General features: G+C 42.4%; 1 pseudogene; it reads left to right on the plus strand.

The window, feature by feature from the left end:
- Positions 1-736: 736 nt before the first annotated feature.
- On the plus strand, positions 737-5,774 carry LOC116751039 (annotated as a pseudogene).
- The last annotated feature ends 1,867 nt before the right edge of the window (positions 5,775-7,641 follow it).

Here is a 7,641-nt window from a genome sequence, read left to right on the forward strand (position 1 = left end):
CCTGCCTTCCCTGCTGCCACTGGCTTGAAATAGATATAGTTAATACACATCCCCTCTTCAGGGAGGAACAAGGAATGCACATTTTTCTGAGAGTTAAAAATGATTTGTATTTTTCTGTATTTCTTAGATTTTTTATATGTTAATCTCTTGTCTAGATGATATCAATTAGCTGTATGGCCTTATTCACATAAGCATTTTAAGGCTTCCTTCAAATCCGATGATAGTTCTTTATTTCCATTGTTTATTAAGAACTATAAGCCTGCTTTATGCTAAGAAAGAGTAAGAAAGGTAAGTAACTAATTTAAACAAATATATATAGATCTTCCTGTGAAGATCTTTGTCAGATAAGTAGCAGATACTGAGAATATAGAGAGGGGTGTTAAAGAGACCACTTAACTCAAGGTACCTGTAATTAGACAAGAAAGACAGACACATGAAGATAACCACATAAATGGAATATTAAGCTGTTACCTAACTCAAGTCCGTGTGCCCGAGGCACAGTGAGGCCAAACAACACTAAAACGTCAGAGTTTGGAGCAGAGAAAGGTTTATGACAGGGCCACGCAAGGTGGCTCATGCCTTAAAAACCCAAACTCCCCCAAAGCTTTCAGCAAAGCCCTTTTACAGAAAAGGTGAGGAAGGGGCGTGGTTTGTTGTTGCAAACTTCTGGGTGTCTGATCCATTTTGTTTTTCTTGAGTTCAGGTCACAATGTTCCTGTAAATCTCCACCAAACAAATGTTATTCTCTGTTCTGACACGAAAGGGCAAGGTCCCAAGGCTCCAGGTCCAGACTCTGGCTAAGAGGAGGGGGTCCCTGGGCTGGACCGTTACCCTGCCCGGGAGTGTTTGTCCAGCACCCAGCCTGGGTCCTCCCACCCCCAGGACCAGGTCCCCAGACCCCACCCCGCCGTCATCACTGAGGGAGCCAGGTGCCCGGGACCCAGCCGGCCCTCAGGCTCCTCAGGCCGCCCAAACGGGGCCGGGTCCCGAGGACTGCGACCCATGGAGACTGCCGCGGCCATTAGGTCTCGGAGGCGGCGATGCGGGAGAGGCTCACTGCCGCTTCAAGGCCTGCGCCAGGTCAGTGGGCAGCCGCGGCGAGGGCTCTGGAGTCCTGCGGGACACAGCCCTCAGCCTGCGCCCGGCCCCCAAGGTCATGCACCAGCCCAAGGCGGAAGGGCCTGGAGGACCCCAGGCAGAAGGCGGAGATCTGCCTCTCACAGTGCTCTCTGCCCCGGGGACCACAGCCTGGCTGTGGGCGGAGTGGGGTCTCTAACCTCCGCGCTAAGGGTCTCCCGTTAGCGGCTGTGTACCCGCCCCGCCCCTATTACAAAGCTACTTTGTGAGCTAGATATTAACGTTTCCTGTTACAAAAGCCTCACCCATCCTCTGTCCCCCATGCCCAACTCCAGTTACATCACCTCTCTTTTTCCCTTTTAACCGAATTCTTGTGAGAGCTGCTGTCTCAAATTTTTCATCTTCTACTTTATCTAAAACTGTTTACATGTGAATTCTGTCAACCTCTTACCCTCTTGGTCACTGAAACATCTCTCACCAGGGTCACCAGAGCCCTCTCTTTCTCCACCCCTGAGCAGAATTTAACACCGCTGAAACGCTTGCCACTTGATTTCTGTGACACCACTCTCCTCACTTCCTTTCTTTATCTTTAGACATTTCATTTGGTCCTTCTTTGCAAACTCTTCTTTTTATGTCTGTCCTTCCAGGTTGCCACTTCTTGGGAGTTCGTCCTCATTCTCCTCTTACTCTGTACATATTCTGGGACATTTCAACCATACCTACTGCTTAAATGATGATTTACACACCAAAGATTCTCAAAGCTCCAATATATCTTCATATCTATGTCCTGAAAGCCACACTCACTCTCCAGCTGCTGTGGGCATGATATCTGGATTTAGAAGCACCCTGGCACATCACCCTCCCACAATGTTCATAAGTGATCTCATGTTTTAGAACAGTGATTTCCAAATTTTGGTCTCAGTATTAACGACTATTAAACCTCCACAGAGATTTTATTACTGTGCCTTACCGCTATACATTTTTGTCACATAGCCTTTGAAAACTTTAAAAATTATTCATTTATCAAAACATAATAAACTCACTACACATTAACCTATATAACATTTTAATGAAAAATAACTATGTGTGGAAAGCAAAAGGCTTAGTGAGAAGAGTAGCGTTGTTTTAAATTTTTGCAACTGTCTATAATGTATGACCAAACACAAGACAGGTGGAGTCTCATATCTGCTTCTGTATTCGAGCTGGAAACTTCTTTGTATAACTAAGAGTAAGTGAGAATTAAAAAGGTAAATGACATATAAATAATACATATGACACTGACTACGTACAAAACCTTAACCTCCTCCAATGCTAAAATTTATTATCCCCACGATTATACTAATAACCCTGACTTGATTATCAGAAAACAACATAATTTGAATTAACACCACAACCCATAGCTTGCTAATTAGTCTCACAAGCCTGCTTCTTCTTAATCAGTTCAATGATAATAGCCTTAATTTCTCATTAACATTCTTTTCCAACTCTCTATCTGCACCACTACTGACAATGACTCCTACCTCCGATATTATTAGCCAGTGAATCTCACCTACTCAAAGAATCACTGACCTGAAAAAAACTATACATCACTATAGTAATCATACTACAAACATTTTTAATCGTAACTTTTACCGCCACAGGACTAATTCTGTTTTACATTACATTCGAGGCCACACTAGTTCCTACACCTATTATAACTTGATGAGGCAACCAAACAGAACGCCTCAGTGCAGGACTCTATTTTTTATTCTACACACTAGTTGGATCACTCGCACTGCTAGTGGCATTAGTGTAGATCCAAAACACCACGGGCTCTCTGAATGTCCTAGTACTTCAATATTGAGCCCAAGTATTACCCAACTCCTGATCCAATGTCTTTATATGACTAGCCTGCATAATAGCCTTTATAGTAAAAATACCCCTCTATGACCTCCGCCTTTGACTACAGAAAGCACACGCAGAAACTCCCATCGCAGGCTCTATAGTCCTTGCAGCCGTATTACTAAAACTCGGAGGCTACGGCATACTATGAATTACATCAATACGCAACCCCCTGACAGAATTCATAGCCTACCCTCTTCTTACGCTCTCTTTTTGAGGGATAATCATAACCAGTTCAATCTGTCTACGCCAAACAGACCTAAAATCACTTATCGCATACTCTTCCGTCAGCCACATAACACTTGTTGTTGCAGCTACCCTCATCCAAACTCCTTGAAGTTACATAGGAGCTACCTCTTTAATAGTCGCCCATTGCCTCACATCATCTATATTATTCTGCCTGGCGAACTCAAACTACGAGCGAGTCCATAGCCGAACTATAATTCTAGCCCGAGGCCTACAAACCCTCCTCCCCGTAACAGCCACTTGATGACTACTGGCAAACCTGACAAATTTAGCCCTGCCCCCAACTATCAGTCTAATTGGAGAACTGTTCGTAGTTATATCAACCTTCTCATGATTAAATCTCACCATTACCTTAATAGGAACTAACATTGTAATTACAGCCCTATACTCTCTATACATATTCATCTCAACACAACGCGGTAAATACATACACCATATCGGTAATATTACACCCTCCTTCACATGAGAAAATGCCCTTATGGTCCTCCACATTCCACCCCTCCTACTACTGTCACTAAACGGCAAAATCATCCTGGGCCTCTTGTATTGTAAATATAGTTTTAAAAAACCCACTAGATTGTGAATCTAGTAACAGAAGACTAAGACTTCTTATTTACCGAGAAAGTATTGCAAGAACTGCTAATTCATGCCCCCATGCTTAACAGTATGGCTTTTGCAGACTTTTAAAGGATAGTAGTTATCCATGGGTCTTAGGAGCCAAAAAATTGGTGCAACTCCAAATAAAAGTAATAAACTTATTTTCCTCTTTTGCCCTGCTCACACTACTGATACTAATCATCCCAATTATAATAACTAACACAAATTTCTACAAAAGTGATACATATCCATCATAGGTAAAAAATACTGTCTCGTGTGCTTCTATTACCAGCCTAGTTCCAACAATAACATTCCTCCACACAGGCCAAGAAATAATCATCTCAAACTGACACTGAATCACTATTCAAACCCTTAAATTAACACTTAGCTTCAAAATAGATTATTTCTCAATAATATTCGTACCAGTAGCATTATTTGTTACATGATCCATTATGGAGTTCTCAATATGGTACCTACAGTTAGATCCTTACATTAACCAATTCTTCAAGTACCTACTGCTCTTCCTCATCACCATGTTAATTCTTGTTACTACCAACAACCTCTTCCAACTTTTCATTGGGTGAGAAGGGGCTGGAATTATATCCTTCCTGCTCATTTTCACGGTGATATGGACAAGCAGATGCAAACACAGCTGCCCTCCAAGCAATCTTATATAACCCACCACATTGGAGTTATCAGGTTCGTCATATCCATAGCACGGTTTCTGTTCAACACAAACACATGAGACCTGCAACAAATTTTTATACTCGACCTAAATTCCTCAAACCTCCCCCTTACAGGACCTGTACTAGCCACAGCCGGAAAATCAGCTCAATTTGGACTTCACCTCTGACCCCCGTCAGCAATGAAGGGCCCCACCCCTGAGTCAGCCCTACTCCACTCTAGCACAGTAGTTGTAGCAGGGGTCTTCCTACTTATCTGATTTTATCCCCTAACAGAAAACAAAAAACTTATTCCAACAATAGCCTTATGCTTAGGAGCCCTCACCACCCTATTCACAGCTATATGGGCTCTCACCCCAAATGATATTACAACAATCATCGCTTTCTCCACCTCAAGCCAATTAGGCCTAATAATGGTAACGATCGGCATCAGCCAATGCTATCTAGCATTCTTATACATCTGCACACATGCTTTTTTTAAGGCCATACTATTCATATGCTCCAGATCCATTATCCACAGCTTGAACAACAAATAAGATATTCAAAAAATAGGAGGCCTATTCAAGGCCTTACCCTTCACCACAACAGCCCTTGTTATCTGGCGTCTAGCATTGACAGGAATGCACTTCCTCACCGGTTTCTATTCTAAAGACTTAATCATTGAAGCTGCCAGCACATCTCATACCAACGCCTGAGTCCCGTTAATAACCCGAATTGCCACCTCCCTCATATCTGTCTATAGCACCCACATCATCCTCTTTGCACTACTAGGGCAACCCCACTTCTCCCCCCAACCCCCATCAATGAAAACAACCCCCTTTTAATTAACTCCATCAAACGCCTACTAATTGGAAGTGTCTTTGCCGGGTTCATTATTTCCAACAATATCCCCCCAATAACAGCCCCCCTAATAACTACACCTTTATACCTAAAACTAACTGCCCTTACAGTAACTACCCTAGGCTTTGTATTAGCACTCAAAATTAACCTCAACACACAAAACCTAAAATAAGTCTACCCCTCAAATTCCATTAAATTCTCTAGTCTCCTAGGATACTTCCCCATCAAGCACCATCTACCTCCTTACCTAAACCTATTAATAAGCCAAAAATCAGCATCCTCTCTTTTAGACTTAATTTGACTAGAAAACATTCTACCAAAAACCACATCTCTTATCAGCTAAAACTCTCCACACTGATCTCAAGCCCAAGAGGCCTTAACACGCTATACTTCCTATCATTCCTCATTCCTCTCACCCTTAGCATGCTTTTATTTAATTACCACGAGTAATCTCCATAGTAACCACAACACCAATAAACAGCGACCAGCCAGTAACAATCACCAACCAAGTACCACAACCCCTATAGCCTCCTCACTACAAAAACTAGAATTACCAGTATCATAAATAACTCAGTCTCCCAACCCACTGAACTCAAACACAACTTCTACCTCCTCATCCTTTAAAATACCATTAAAAACTCTATTATCAACCCTGAAAGAAATGCCCCCCAAACAACCTTATTAGAAACCCAAACCTCAGGATACTGCTCAGTAGCCATAGCAGTTGTATAACCAAACGCAACTAACATTCCCCCTAAGTAAATCAAAAACACTATCAAACCTAAAAATGAACCACAAAAGTTCAACATGATCCCGCACCCAATACCACCACTCACAATCAACCCAAAGCCCCCATAAATAGGCGAAGGTTTTGAAGAAACCCCCACAAAGCTGATCACAAAAATAACACTTAAAATAAATACATGTCTTCCTTATTCTCACATGGGTTCCAACCATGACCAGTGACATGAAAAATCATCACTGTCATTCAACTATAGGAACATCAATGACCAACATCCGAAAAGCTCCCCCTTTAATAAAAATCATCAACAATACATTTATTGACCTCCCAACCCCATCAAACATCTCATCATGATGGAACTTGGCTCTTTACTAGGCATCTGCCTGATCCTACAAATCCTAACAGGCCTATTCCTAGCAATACACTACACACCAGACACAACAACTGCCTTCTCATCAGTAACACACATCTGTCGAGACATTAACTACGGGTGAATCATTTGATACATGCATGCAAATGGAGCTTCCACGTTCTTTATCTGTCTTTACATTCACGTAGGAGGTGGCCTATAGTATAGATCCTATGCCTTTCAAGAAACATGAAATGTTGGAATTATTCTACTGCTTACAGTCATAGCCACTGCATTCATAGGCTATGCACTACCATGAGGATAAATATTCTGAGGAGCAACAATGATTACAAACCTACTCCAGCAATCCCGTACATCGGCACCCCTCTTGTCAAGTGGATCTGAGGCAGGTTTTCCGTAGACAAAGCAACACTCACATGATTCTTCACTTTTCATTTCATTCTTCCCTTCATCATTACAGCACTAGTAGCTGTCCACCTACTATTCCTTCATGAAGCAGGATCCAACAACCCCACAAGAATCCCATCTGACACAGACAAAATCCCGTTCTACCCCTATTACACAATCAAAGACATCCTAGACACTCTACTACTAATTCTATCCTCACTAATACTAGTCCTACTTTCACCCAATTGCTGGGAGATCCTGACATATGGTGTTTTTTACCTTGCTGAACCCCTGAAATGGTTTCAGGGACCTCCAGGGGTCCTCAGATCACATTTCAGAACCACTGGTAAAAAGTTCTAAATAGCTGGGTTGACCCACATTAATCATTTCAGCTCGGTAGCTGTGACAGAGTATTAAAATGAATACCTAGTGCTGATAAAAGTACAGTGAAATGAGTGAGCCTGGGCCCAAATTGGGTAAGAAAGAAAAATAAGCCAAAGAGAAAACTGTCAGTCTGGCCAAGCCAGATTGGGGGTAACATGTAACATATACATATGAGAGGGTCTTGAGGACCATGCTGAGATGGAAGGATTATTACTTAATGATGTCTATGAAGGCATTGCTGAGATGGAGGGACAATGCCACAGCCAGGATAGCTATCAAGACACAAGAGCCTGCACTAATTTGAGGTAAGGGGTCAAGACACATTGTGGACAGTAGCAAGAGGAGTCAAGAACAAGGAATGAGGATAAAGTACAGGAAGAATGGGGGCCATCCAGGAAGGTACCTTTCTGAAAAAGGGGTAAGCATCAATTTTC

Source organism: Phocoena sinus, chromosome 3, assembly GCF_008692025.1.
Source record: "Phocoena sinus isolate mPhoSin1 chromosome 3, mPhoSin1.pri, whole genome shotgun sequence".
Taxonomy (NCBI): Eukaryota; Metazoa; Chordata; class Mammalia; order Artiodactyla; family Phocoenidae; genus Phocoena; species Phocoena sinus.